At 35.6% G+C, this 15,335-nt stretch overlaps 1 pseudogene; it reads left to right on the top strand.

The window, feature by feature from the left end:
* The first annotated feature begins 1,885 nt into the window (after nt 1–1,885).
* LOC115231682 lies at nt 1,886–14,437 on the top strand (annotated as a pseudogene).
* The last annotated feature ends 898 nt before the right edge of the window (nt 14,438–15,335 follow it).

Raw genomic sequence — 15,335 nt, 5'->3', positions numbered from 1 at the left:
CTTTACGAATATCGATATTCATAGAAAGTGAAAATGTACCCTGGTAAGGAATAATAGATCTCTGTCGCAAAAAAACAAGTCAGAAGTGAAAGAAATTAGCTCTTATTGGAATGAAAAATTAATAAAATTTAACAAAATCATAATATTAAACGATCCGTTTCTTCTAGCTTTTCATTTGAATCGGATTGTTGATTGTTTGACATAATATTTCGAAAGTGCTAAAAAGTAAAAAAAACAAAAAACTTGCGAACTTCTAATCTCACTAAACAAAGTAAAAAAGTGATGAAGAGATTTGATCTTTGACTCATAAATAGGAATATCCAACAGGCCACAAATTATAGCCACGAATTCTTCCAAAGATACATTTAGTTCGTCAAGTGGCAGCTCACCCTAAAAAATCAATATACAGAAAGACCGAGCTAATTATTTCTTCCAATTCCGGAGGCCATTGTTGCATCAGTTGTTCAATGTCGGGCATATTTCTATAATATACATTTAAAAATTACTTTTTGTATAAAACTACTGGCGGAGGATTATTCATGTGAAGGTCAGATATGTCATAGATCCATTTCTCAATTTCTTTTTCTCGAGTTTCGGGGTTAGTTAGTTTTTTAACAACCTGGGAATATATAAAAACAAAACCTGAGATTCAAAATTAGACTTTTTTGATAGAGCGCGTAATTTTAAATTCAAAACTGCAGGATCTGACTGGTTGGAAGAAGGTTCATCAACCACAGTCAACCCTAACTCATCTTTTTGTCCATCTGGACGTGGAACCTATACATTAAGTAGTTATATGTGACTTTGATAAAGTCTGGGACGTGACCTACTGCTGGTAGATAATCTGGTATGAAGGGTCTGAGGTACGAAGGCATATCAACATCAATTGAATGGTAACTTGAATTTGATGAAAAATGATTAAACCTGTCGATCTGTAAAAACAACTGTTTAAGTTTCTCATCAACAATCAAATGATCATAGTCCGATCGATTGTAAGGACTTTTTGTTATTATATTAGTCAGTACAGAGTATTTATGTTTATCTCAGGGCCTGTATACTCTGATGAGTCATTCTTCACTTTGAAAGTTTCTTCGTTAGAATCGTAGTCTTCTAAATGTTCGAACACACTTCGTTTGACCTTTAACACTATTTTTATATAAATTCAACTCCGTTATCGTCACTTGGGGTGTAAGACATGTCATCACTCTGAGAATTCATTTTTGATTTCCATGGGGATTTTATAAAATTAAATTATTTGTGAATATTATATTAGTTTTAAATAATTTATATTAACTAAATTAATTTAATCAAATTATTTAATTAATGAAAAATTGATACTTAATTAAATTCTCATTTTATTTAATAAAATTACAAATTGGCGACTAAAAAATTATGGGTTTGTGGTGTTTGTCTCATTAAATATGATAATCGATCAGAGGACAGCACAAACAACGACAGAAGGGCTAAAAGACAATCGCGACAGAATAACCGAGTAGTGACAGCTTTAGAACAACTATCAAATGCAAGAAAAGCAGGAAATAAGATTTCTATGGATTTCGAAGAGGCACCAATATACCGATATGTGGACGAGGACGAATATTCCGAAATTGTTAGAGAGAGACAACAATCAAATTTTGTTATATGCGATGGTTCACTAGTCATAATCCAAATATAGACCCGAGTTTTGTTGATGACGGCCGAGAAATATTCGACCAAGACCATGAAATAGTCCCCCCAAAAACATTGAAGAACAAAAATATTGTCAATCCTAAGAAAAGAGATATTGTGTCACTACTCCAATCTTCCTCGAAAAAGACTAAAAAGGTATTTATTTATCTATATACTGGCACCCAATCTTGAAGACGATCATATCCTCAATGATATCATGGCAGAGCTAAAGTCTCAGAGGGTTATCGCCAAAACAGAAAACTCACCTTCTATTTCTCACCACAAATTACCCGTCAAAGAAAAACCAACATTCATCCCCGAAAATATAATGCCTCACTCTCCTGAAATTAATTTCGAGTCGATTTCCCCGCTGAAAATTGTGAGCCCCGTAAAGGATTCTCAACCGCTCTCAAATGAACAGTCTCAGTCGATTCTCCAATTTTCTATGGAGGATTTCCCCCTCTCCTTTGAATCGCAACCGATGGAGGAATTCCCACCAAGTCCTGAAAAAATGGCACAGACAGGGGACGACCTGCTTATATTCTGGATGGACGCACAAGAAGACCTGTCATCGGGACAAATTTACCTGTTTGGCAAGATTAACGGGAAGAACGCATGTGTCCATGTACAAAACACCGAGAGAGTAATTCACGTACTTCCTTACGGAGAATTTGATTCAGCATTTTACAAAGAAATTGAAACGACGTTGAGGCAGAATAAAGTTCAGGAATATAGAATGAAAGTGAATTTCACTATTTTTAGTGAGTTTAGGTCATTCGACTCAAATGTGCACAGGACGACCTTCCTAAGGAAACAGAATACTTGGAAGTGCGCTATAATGTATTCTTATCATTCTATGTCAAGGCAAAGTACCCTGCCCTACAACCAAGTACTACAGGGAGTACTTTTGGAAGAGTTTTGGGGACGGGAAGCCCTCCTTTAGAAAATTTGCTTTTGGAAAGGAGATTGCGTGGGCCATGCTGGCTGAGATTAGAACGAGTCGGTGAATCATTATGTAATATGGATAGTGTCTATGACAAGTTCATTGTGTTGGTGTGATTCAGAACTGAAGGTTGATTCTCCTCAATGTCTCGTTCCAGTGGATAATAATAAGCCTCCGCCAAGTCTTACCGTTTTGTACATTAACCTGTTCGTCAGCCCCAATAAAAAAGAAAACGTAATCGTGGGAGTGGCTTGTCTAGTTAATTCTAACCTCTATCTTAACAAGATCAACAAACGTGTGTTTACAGATCATTTTTGCCGTGGTCTTTTCATTTAATACAACTAGTGCTGACTCGTACTTCCAATCATACAATTCCATTGGACTTTAAGCAGTATTGTAACCGGAAGGACTCCTCAATCAAGGTGGAGGTCGTGGCTAGTGAAAGAGCCTTGTTGGGCCTATTACTAGCAAAGATACATAAAGTTGACCCAGACGTGATTGTGGTGCGTATTTGTCAAAGAAGGTGTAGGGCCACGGTCTTCTTGGTTTCGGATTGGACGTGCTTCTTAACCGACTTAGGAAAAACAAAGTTCAGCATTGGTCCAAGGTGGGGAGACTGAGACGTTTCACTTTGCCCAAATTGGTTGACAGATTAAAATATTGTAGAATGGTGGGCTTAGAGATGTTAATTTTTTGGGCGGGAGGATGTTGTGCGACCTTAAAGTGTCCTCGAAAGAATTGTTGAAGCTGAGGACATATGAAATGGAGGAGATTGTGAAAACAGTTCTCAATGAGGAATACAGAGAGGGTGTTTGGGAGCAGTCTTCATCAGGGATATTCGATTTGTTGGGGGCAATGTTGATGGGATGCCAACAAGGACTGCGAGTAATGGAGAAACTCAACATTCTTCCTTTAGCAATTCAAATTACTCAGATTTGTGGCAATTTGATGGTCTTGTGGACATTTAATTTCATAGTCACATACGCTTTTGGGTGGACGTGCAGAGAGGAATGAGTACTTGCTTCTTCATGCATTCCACGAAGCTGGCTACCTTGCATTTGAAAAAACTACGCACGAAAAGGAGACATATTCTGGGGGACTTGTACTAGATCCTAAGATAGGCACATTTTTCTCTATGACTTTTAGGTTTTTATGACACAATGATCTTGTTGTTGGACTTTAACAGTCTATACCCGTCCATAATAATTGAATTTAACGTCTGTTTTACCAGCAAAGTTGCCTGTGGAGATGGAATTGAGTTTTCGTCATCTCCTGGAATATTACCTGCACAAATAAAAAAGTTGGTTGACAGTAGAAGAGAGGTAAAGGCTCTAATGAAGCAACCGAACAGCAACCTGGATATGAAGGCACAAGTATAGTATATTCTTTGATATATAGTACAATATTCGCCAACAAGCTCTCAAGTTGACGGCAAACTCGATGTATGGTTGTCTTGGATTTTCGAACAGTCGTTTTTACGCAAAAGATCTTGCGGCGTTTATAACATTCCAAGGGAGACAGGTTTGGTATTTCAGCCATTCCAGTTATTGTTGAGATCTAAAGAATTGGTGGAAGGGATGGGGTTGGAAGTGGTATACGGCGATACTGATTCGCTGATGATTAACAGCAACTGTAGAGATTTACAACAAGCATTGAAACTTGGCTGCCGGGTTGTTTTGATAAGTAGCAATGTTCAGATTAAGACAAGTGTTAATAAACTATACAAAAATTTGGAATTGGATATCGATGGTGTCTTCAAGACATTACTTCTTCTACGAAAGAAAAAATACGCAGCACTGCAGATAGCCGAGGATGGAGTTGAAACAAAGCATTTGAGGGGAATTGACAGTGTACGTCGAGACTGGTGTCTTCTTGCCAGACAGGCTGGGAAGTATGTTGTTTTTGGTTTACTTCAGTGAGGTTGTCGAACTTATTCTTTCTGGTTCACCAAGAGAATTAGTCCTTGAGTTAATTCATTCTCTTCTTGCGTCTGTTGCGCTTAATGTTCGCCAATCATCATATCCGCTCTCTCAATATGTCATAACTAAGGTAAAGCTGTGATTTCCCACTTTTCAGCAATTGGCAAAAGCTCCGCAGGATTATGCACAATCTCTCCCCCACGTACAAGTGGCTCTTCGTCGGATTCAGGCTGGTAAAACGATACGGGCAGGAGATACAGTGGAATATATTATCTGCAATGTAAAGTGAGAAGATCACCTTATTAGGATGGGACTAATCGACCACCTACGCAACGTGTATATCATCCGTCTGAATTGGATGATACTTGTACTGTTGATATGGACTACTATTTGTCCCACCAAGTACACCCAGTAGTGGCTCGTTTATGTCTCCCAATCCATGGAATATCCTCAGCTCACATTGCACAATCATTGGGAATTGATGCCAACATTCCAGTTTATAACCCAACGTCATTCGTTCAAAAATTCAATGGACTCAAATGGGACTGTCCTTTTTGTAACACCCCTTTCAAGCTGGATGGACCGCCTATAACAGTAATTTTTTTTAATTATTCCTAACCAGAGAACTCTGCAAGTTGTACTTAGCAAATGCGCAAATGAAATGTGTCAACATTCGCCAATTTCGTATGTTCCCTTCATCGAAAACCAATTGGTGTTATCTGCCAGGAAATATATATCGTTGTACTACGAGGTACGCTTCTTATAAGTTCTCACTATCAGGGATGGATGGTTTGCGATGACTGTCTTCATCGGACTCGAATCGGTGGAATTAATGTCGAGAGGGGGAAAATGCGTTGTCCAGAATGCTCTAAGACTAGTTTAACTGAGGAGGTTGTCCCTCGTGCATTTATCATTTTTAGTATTCGGCCTCAACGTTGTATGGCCAACTGAACTATTTCCGTTCTCTTTTTGACATTGAAAAGGCCATAAATACTGTTCCCAATAACCTGCGGCACTCCAGTTGAGTTCGTGTGATAATTGAGTAAGGTAATCTATCTGTTCAGTTGGAAATCTGTCGGAGTGGTTATGCACGTCTTCTCTCTCGCGTAGACAATATATTGAGTCATAGCGCATATTCTAACGTTGATCTGGCCGAAATTTTTTCTCGTCTTTTTAAAACTTGATTTTTTTATAATCATGTTCTGTTCATATCTTTTCTTTCATATCTTTTAATTCTCTTTAAAACTTGTTATTTCTAAAAACGGAAAACTTGATGTAACGTTTATTTTAGTGAACTGTTTTCTTTAAAAATTGCGATTCACTTAAATCTGAGGCCAATTTGAAAATTTAATGACTTAGGCCTGTCATGTCACAAAATTTCTATTTCAGAAAACAAAAGACATATTATTACTACTTTAGTCGATCATTGCAGATATCTCTCAAAAATACTCTTAACGAACAATGGGAAAACTGGCAAGAAACTAATTCATGATTAAATCTCATCTCATGCTATCAGGATGTTTAAAAATAACGAACTTCTTAATTCTCCCCGCCACCGGTACATCCTTCAGAGCAATCACTCGACAGGTACCTCCAATACCGCTTTCCTCACCCCTGATGACTTTTTTCCCGTCCTGGACCGCCTGACCTGTCGCCACCTATTGGAATTCGGGATCTCTGGAAGCGCCCAATCTCTGCCTCTCCCTACCTGATTGCAGTCGGCTTTCTACATGCTAGAGAAGCCGGGGTAACTAACTATTTTGAGTTACTTAGTCAATTTTATAAAATTTTTGATTAGAAACAGTAATTTCATAAAAGATTCCAAAAGTGGGAAAGGCCAAGAATCAGCAGCCTAAATCTTAATTACTAGCTGGAGCCATTCAAAGGAACTCCCAGAGGATTCAATAAAAACATCACCCGCTATGAAGTCATTTCAGCCTTGAGCAAGCTGAAAATGATAGGGCTTCGGGACCGGACAACGTGAATGCAGAATTTTTAAAATTCGCGCCAAGCAAAGTGGTTGAGTTGATCTGCACAGTCCTGATCAGGACATTCAAATGTCACAGCCCATTTGATGTCCAGGAAAAGCGGCTGCTTTTTGGACATGTCCTACGACCATCGCAAATGACGTCAGACGAATTAGGCCATCGACTCTTTCTTCGGCTTACCATACAAAACAACACATTGGTACTGACAAAGAATAGTATTAAAGACCACGCTCGACCATAACAATATGCGTATAAATTTGTTATAATATTATAGATCATTCATGTAATTCAGTTCAAACAGCATTAACTGAATCAATCAAAGTAGATTCGGTTAATGAAACGATCACGGAAGTTTTTGTGCAAGCAAACATCCCGCTATACAAATTAAATAATGATTCGATCAAAAAAATGTTTGAAACATTTAAAATTATTAATCCGTCCGAATCATTCCACTGGAAAATCATGCCAATGCTGGTATCATCTACCAAATAATAGATAACGTCATTAGAGAGATTGAGATTGTTCGTGAGAATTTTTATCTATTAATTTCAGATACCGCTCATTATATGATTTCTGGTGATATAAAAGTATCTAAATAAATAGATGGTAAAACTTTAATGGTCATGTATAACAACATGCATCGATATTATGTGACATGGGCAACACGTTACGTATGGGCAACCGGTTACATTTTTTGACCTTGTAGATGTCAATTATTAATCATTGAATAACTTTAGAGAATAATGCATTTTAACAAAAAAAATTAAAATTAATCATTTTTTTAGTCTTGTCATTGGTACCGTCCATATCTCTCCTTTAGCATATTTTATCTATTAAATAAAAATGATTGATTTACCTCGACTCGATTATTTGATAAAATGTTAATTATTTCAGCCGTCGGATAGAATGGAGACTCGAATTTATCCAACCGCAACGAAGGGTTTGTTCCATAATCTTTTTTAACTCGAACCTATCTATAATTATTTATCTAAACTTTATCTCCGACACTAAATTCGTATTTACTATTGTGTACATTCATTTTTCTATTCATTGCCTTATAGTAGGCTGAGTTTCCATCAATCGGATTTAAATTAAATTTAAATTTTTTGGACAATTAGAATCGCCTAAATATAAATTCAAAGTTAAAATACTTGAATTTTCAATTGAGTCTAAATTTGAACAAATCTCTGAATTTTCAAATTGATTTTTAATATTTTCTAAAACATAATTTTATAATTATAACCTGCAACATTAGTGTTTATTCCGCTTATCCCTCGATATCTTTGAAAAGGACTCTGATTTGAAAATGAATGTACAGCCTTGTTATAACAGTACACTGCTTTTTCGAGAATTTCCAGCCACTTTTTTTCATCCGTGTCCATCATTTTGGAGAGTTTTCGGGTGATGGTTTGATTAAAACGCTCAACAATCCCTTGTGTACGGGGATTGTTTGGTCTTCCATGTATCTGAACTACATTGAACTCTTCGCATAGATCTCTCAGAGACACATTCTTGAATTCTGAACCATTATCCGATTGCAAAATTTTGCAAGGTCCATGAAGGTAGAAAAGTGATCTCAGGTTGCTGCATACTTCTTTTGAAGATTTATGAAAAAGTGGTCTAACAAAAGCAAATCTGAATAAATTGTTGAGAGACCTACTACCAACCTACTATAAACATCGATGACTGTTAAAATCCATTTGTTATTATTATTTACGACTGAAAACTTTTTTAGATCTACAAGATCTAGCTGAAACCTTTCATTCGGAGAAGAAGCAAAAATATGATGATTCATATCACCAACCTACATTAAAAATTAAAAAGAATTAAAACTTTCAATAGACAGGCAAATTTACATGCTTCACAATTTCGAATGACTTTTCTGATTATGTCATTTTTAACAATGAAGTATCTTTGTCGACACTCATACTCAATATTGTTTACTCCTCCGTGTGAATATTCGTGTAGAGATTTAGCTACATGCTCCATTTCAGTTTCATTGTCCAAAGTAATGACGAGCTTTGGATCATCAGATTTGAGATACAATCTGCGCTTTAATCGTGAATCTAGAGTACCTTTCATTGATTATTGTAAAATTCTCGATCTTTTTTATAAGTCTATATTTTGCTTGCCTAGAAAAATCTTCCGGGAATTTATTTTCCAAAGCATCTTTTAAAATTCGATACTCTGAAGAATCTTTGACATAACCTCTATATCAGGGGTGCGCAAGCTTTTTGGGTTTGCGGCCGCATAGCATGTTTTTTTCCTTTTCTTCCACGGCCGCACATTTTCTGCATTATTTTTTCGATATTAATATAGTAATTTTTTTAATTATTAAAAGTGACCGCATAAGTTGCCCATTGTCATCGAGACCGAATGAGTTCTTGGACAGGAAATGCTCTCGTTCATCAGGGACATCATATTATTAAAATAAATAATTATTTCATGGACAAAAGATAAGAAAGAAGGAAAATTAATTAAAAGAAATGTATTATACAAGTTATTCTAATGACGGCCAGGATCTATGGTATTTTTTGCGAGCTTATTGAAATCCACTGGTAGGGTAGTTATCATTATGCGCAAACATGACTCTAAGTTTGCATCCGTTATCCGAGATCTATATTGACTTTTTAAGTATTTCATTTTGGAAAATGTAGACTCACATAAATATGTGCATCCGAATAAAACGAGAATATTTATTGCCATTTCACGTAAATTTGGATAATCTGTCGCTGATTAAATCATTGCAAAATTAAATCATTTTTTAATTTCAATAATTCAATTTGAAATTCCAATGGCGCATTCTCAATCGAAACAGTATGTGGTGCTGCAGTTAATTGAAGTTTGAGTTCAATTTTTTTTAATTCGTTAAATCGCTCTTCAAATTGTTTCAAAATATAATCGAATATAGTATTAAATGTATTTGGTGTAAGATCGTCATAACTAATTATTTTGTCATCAATGAGATTTTTGACTTTTTGAAAATGAAATAATTAATTTTTTTCTATGTGAATCTTCAGTAGGCGGCATGTATCCATAAAATTGTTAATTTTTTTATACATTCGACAAATTGTTTGGTCTTGCAAGGATATATTCAAATTATTGATATATGGACTTGACAAATAGGTGGTCTAGATGTCTTTGAAAATGTTGTTTAGCATTGTCCCGTTTTATAGTTTTCACAATCTCATGGCACAATAAGCATTGCATGCTATTGTTGTCTGTTTCGACTACGAAGTATTCACTTTCCCAGTTGATATTAAATTTTCTTTTTTCTTCATTCAAAGCACGTCGTCTTTTAACAGGTAATGACATAAATAAATTAAGCCGTTTATGATAATTACTTTTAATAAAGGTTAACCATTATATTAAAAATAGAATTTATTTAATATGAATATTTTTAATTATTATTAGGGTTTTTCTTGATTAATTAACACTATGAGCATTATATTTAAGATTAGTTGCTCGATGACCTAATTGTGCCCACGGCCGCACATTCATCGACTCTCGGCCGCACTTGCGCACCCCTGCTCTATATGAAGCCATTACAAGAAACAAATCTAGCACGCTAAAAATTTTCCAATAAGTTTAGGTTTACCAACATTTAAAAAAATAACTTTTTAAAATTATTTAAGTACATGAACAAAAACTAATTTAAATCAATACAAGGCATAGTTAAACTTTATAATTGGCCCATAAAAAATATTAGTTGTGATAATCAAAGGATTTAATTTTGACATCTACAAGGTCAAAAAATGTAACCGGTTGCCCATGCGTAACGCGTTGCCCATGTCACATATTATTTACGGGTGCAGAGGATAAAGTTTAGATTTTTAGGGGTGTCGAGAAAGAAAAGGTTTGGGAAACCTTGCAATATAGGTTTGACTGCACTTTAAAATCTGCTAACTGCACTATCAAGTGGTATTTTGAAATCTGCTAATCAGACATGAAAACTGGTCGAATCCGCTGTATAAACTGGATACCCTTTAACCCTACTCGCATATTAATAATTTATTTTAGATGAATGTTTTTTTATTTAAATAGGTACTTTAAAATGTGCTAATTACACTGTCGAGGTGGACTATGATAATAGTCTTAATGTTGATTAATTGCTGGCATTTGTTTTGAAAGTGAAAATCCTAGGATGAATTGAATTTCTTTGCCACCAATAATTGGGTGCACACTATTGGGAGTATTCTTGCTGTCGTTTTTATTAACATGTTGAAAATAATTCTTTAATTTTTTTCCTGTAAAGTTTTAATGTATCTCATAATAAGAGTCGTGGACATTCACGTTGTTTATTTTAACCAAAATACAGAAAATATTATCAAAGACCTCATCATCAAGGATATTCTTGATATGTTAGATTTTTAGGTGAAAGGTTCTTGGAAGACCTAACCATTTTTTAGCTTGTACTCTATTATTTGCTAATTTGAATACTTTAAAATCTGTTAGGATTTTTACAATTCATTTGTATTTTGCTAGTTTGAAGTTAGTGCGTAAACACATCATACCATTTTATTATTAAAATTTAGAAATTCGCTCCAAAATCTAAAATTTGATAAAAACAGTAATCTGGGTTTTGTAACCATTGACTAATGACATTGAAGAATTCAATAATTTGTCAATAAATTATAACTAAAGTACAAAATTTAGTACGAACATTGGATTATTTAAGTAAATTTTCGATCAAATAATAAATTATGTGTTTATTCGCCATATTCATTTGTGTTTTTGTTTTTAAAGGCTACCAGTCTCCAATATCATCGGATGATGCGTCAAATCAGATAGTCGGAAAATTAATTATTAATTTTATAGGTAGAACATGAAATTATATTTCCTAATTTAAACCCACTTAGTATTTATTAATTTTTCTATTGTTAGAGTCAGAATTTATCTTCAGACAAGGACCTCAAAGTAAGATAGAGAAACACAATTTCTATTTAGACGACCGCTTTTATGAAGATAATTATAATGAAAATAATCATGTACGGTGATGAAAGTTACATGATTTTTATACTAAACCGATTCATCCTTTATTAATAAAAAAACTAATTAACTATTTATTGCCTAACTAAGTATTAAGTCTTCGGAGTGAACAAGTGATGACACTCCATAAATGTTCTTCCCTTCTTATTCCTCTTTCTGCTCAAACAACACAGAGTGAATAGATTTGTTTGAAATTTTTTTTAATAGATATTATGTATGGGTCTTTATTAGAGACTTGTTGATTACTCGCAGCTTTCAGAAAATCCGCTATTATCTTTGATCACATGGCGGAGAATCGAGGATGCTCAACTAAGAGCGTAAAGAATAACCGAAAGTTAGGCACATAGTGACAAATGTTTTAGACTGGCTTCTATGGAATATCTGATTAATCTGAATTCCAGAACCGATTAGCCGCTCGGTGCGATCTTGTGTAGACTTATGGGAAGATCACCGTGCGAGGATGAGGTCGCTTGTGAAATGCATCGGGATCACGTGACTAATTTGTTTAGTTTCTATCGTGATCTTGGTGACTAAATAAAATTAATTAGGAGAATTTCTAAAGGTTGATCATGCTTAGATTTTGAAGTATCTCTCTAGATAAAAATTAGATAATTAATTTATTTAAGTGTTTATTTCAAATACATATTTATCGTTTTAAGTAGCGAGAACATAGATACTTGTGTTGTTTTTGCCAGACCTTGGAATCATACGCACGATTGACTTTTTCCAAAAGTTTTGTACGTATCCAAATGTCCAACTTGGATTGTATAGAGCGGTCAAGTATCGTATGAGAATTTCCGGGGCATGTTTGAAGACAGTAATCGAAATGTAGTCATAGCCAGGTGCGTTATTTTTGCAGTCCATAATGGCACTATATGTTTCTTCTAACGTTATGGCATGGGACAAAAGTCCCGCACGACTCCAGTTTGCTTGGAGATTTCTTAGTGCTTCACGTACAAATTCTCTAGGAATTGTATCAATCGGGTCCACATCTTGAGTTTTAGCCAGTTGTTTCCGCAGACATGAGGGAATCTCTTTAAGAGAGACGGCAGTCCATTAGTCGATTTAGCCAGATGTCTTTTCCTTTTGCTCTCCATACGACTGAGTCGATTGAAAATCTTCCAAAATTGAGGATTTTTCTTATTCAATTTTGGGCATTAATTCTTCCAAGCGGAGTTTGTTTTCTTGTGAAATCATTTATTTCTGTTTTCATAAGAACTTTTTCCAGAATACAAGTGCAGTCCAAAAGGTCAAAAACATCGTTTTAACTTTTTTTCAAGGTTCCCCTTCCTTTTTATAAGCTTTCCTAGAGATTCATCCAGTCGGATTAGTTTTTCCGGGACATATCATACCCGATGAAGTGGTTTTCACAAATCGTAGTCTATTTTCGCACGCATAAAGAATGAGGTAGGTGATCGCTGCCGATGTTTACCTCTATCTGTGGTATGTTGGATTGGTAAATGACACTAGCCAAGACGAGGAAAACTACTATCCGGTCTTCCCAGTGATAAGAGAAATAGTTTGTTTCTTGTGAAGTCAAGACACTGAAGCTGCATTTCTCCGATAATCCGAGGAGTATCCGATTGTCCCTAATTGTATTTTCGCATCCATATGAGGTTGCATCCGCATCCTCATTCTCACTGAGGAACCGGATGTCTATATCAGCCACAGCACAAGAGAAAAATAGACGCAGCGGGGACACTTCGTTTGGATTCTCTTCGTTTGGATTAGTTAGTTCCTAATAACATGTTCTCTCTCTATCTTGATCTTATGTGGCTGGCCAGTGCGAGATTTCAACATTAGGTTGCGATCTCGCGGAACGGCTATATTGATTGATTGCATCCATATGAGGTCTGTTTTGCGTTAAGGTCACCTATTAGAATTCATCTGTAATGGTTTGCGAAGAAGTCTTTTATAAGTTTACAATAATTCTTTATTTCTTTGAAGTACAGACCTCCCACACGCATTCATCCAAGTGAAGTTACGATTTCCAAAGTCATAAGTTCACCAAAATTTTTTTAACAAGACTAGGAGAACCTTCTTTAAGAGTAACAGGTTTCAACAGGCGCCCCCCCATCACCAAACCCATATAGGGTGGCTTCAGGCGACGGTCCTGTCTTTTTTAAACTATTTTTATCTGCAAGAAAGCCCATAGGCTTCGTTTTCCTTAACTGTTTGGAGACGTACATTCACACACCACAACAACTTTGATACTTTACATGTTGAATAATAATTAATTGAATAATTGCGTCTTTTATTACATAAATCAGACTCTTTTCATGAACATTATTAAATCAGATTTGTTTCTTAATTATTTAATTGAGTCTAATTGATTAAAATAGCCGTTATCATGGAATTTTTAAGAAGAATGTTTAATCGTTAATATTCGGTTATCTTTATTAATAGTGTAATCAATTATTCTCTTATTAGTAAAAAATAGACTGAATTTCAAATAAGTAATAGACTGGAAAAGCTTTAATAGCAACTGTTGTTATACGCTTTTTCTGTTTTAACGAATGATTTTCTCTGAAGAACCTAAAGAACTGGCACTTCACAACCTCGAACAGCTTCAAAAAATAGTATCTGAAAATATAAAAGAATGTGAATCCGAAGAAACAGGCCACGACCTGAAACGTTTAAAAACTATGATAGACTATGGATTCGAGGGATATAAGGCACAATAATCACTATATTGGTAGTTTATTGAACATATACTCGAGCTTTTATCCCAGCAGAGGTATCATAGAACAAATTTGGAACTTCAAGTTGCTCAACTAAAGACGGATAAAGAATGGATTTCACAGGAGTTAAATATCGTCCATGAAAAGTTAATAAGCCAAGAAAATGCACTTATTGAGCTGGAAAGTGAAAATAAACATTTGAAATTAATGATTCAGCTCAATGAAATCGGAAATAAGGTTGAGTCTTAACTTTATTGCTTAGAACTATAACGAAAGCAGTATACCCAAAGAAGAAGTTGAAGACCAACCAACAGGTCTCTAAATAAATTTGTTGCACAATTAAAAAAATAACAAATAATATATTTTATTAGAATATTCTCTCAGAGAAAGCCTCCCACAAAACTTGGCTACTCTAAGTAGTCTGGTTGTCCAGTATGCGTCACAGGGCAGATACGAAGTGGCCGTTCCTTTGTGTAAACAGGCCCTGAATGAACTCGAACTCGTTACGGGGAAGGACCACCCCGAAGTTGCTACTCTTCTCAACATTCTGGCTTTAGCTTACCGGTTATCCACAAATAATCAAAGTATTAGAGACCAAGGACAGTATAAACTGGCTTCTTCGTACCTTGAGAGGTGTCTTGAAATCAGAGAAAAGATTTTGGGTGACAATCATCCCTCTGTCGCTGCAACTCTCAATAATTTGGCGATTTTATTGGGAAAACGAGGACGTTATCGAGAAGCTGAGCCTCTCTGCAAGAGAGCATTGATGATTAGGGAACAGACATTGGGATACGACCACCCTGATACAGCCAAACAGCTGAATAATCTTGGTCTTGTCTGTCAACACCAAGGAAAGTATGGTGATGTGGAGGGTTACTATTTGCGGGCGTTGGATATTTACCGTGGATTGGCCGACAGAGATGATCTGAATATAATGAAGACTACTAATAATTTGGTACTCACTGTCAGTCATTCGAAGGCATCTGCATACCTTAAACTAACCAAGTTCGACGAGGCCGAAGCTTTATATAAGTCCGTGATCAGTGAATTTCAGTCGAAAATGGACAGAGTTTCTGATGTTGGAGACTCTGGCTTGTCTATTTGGGAGATTGCAGAAGAAAGGGAACGTAAAGGGACAATTGGGCAA

The sequence above is a fragment of the Octopus sinensis genome, unplaced genomic scaffold (assembly GCF_006345805.1).
Source record: "Octopus sinensis unplaced genomic scaffold, ASM634580v1 Contig18749, whole genome shotgun sequence".
Lineage (NCBI taxonomy): Eukaryota > Metazoa > Mollusca > Cephalopoda > Octopoda > Octopodidae > Octopus > Octopus sinensis.
The sequence above is the reverse complement of the archived record's forward strand: the minus strand, read 5'-3'. Positions and strand labels throughout refer to the sequence as shown.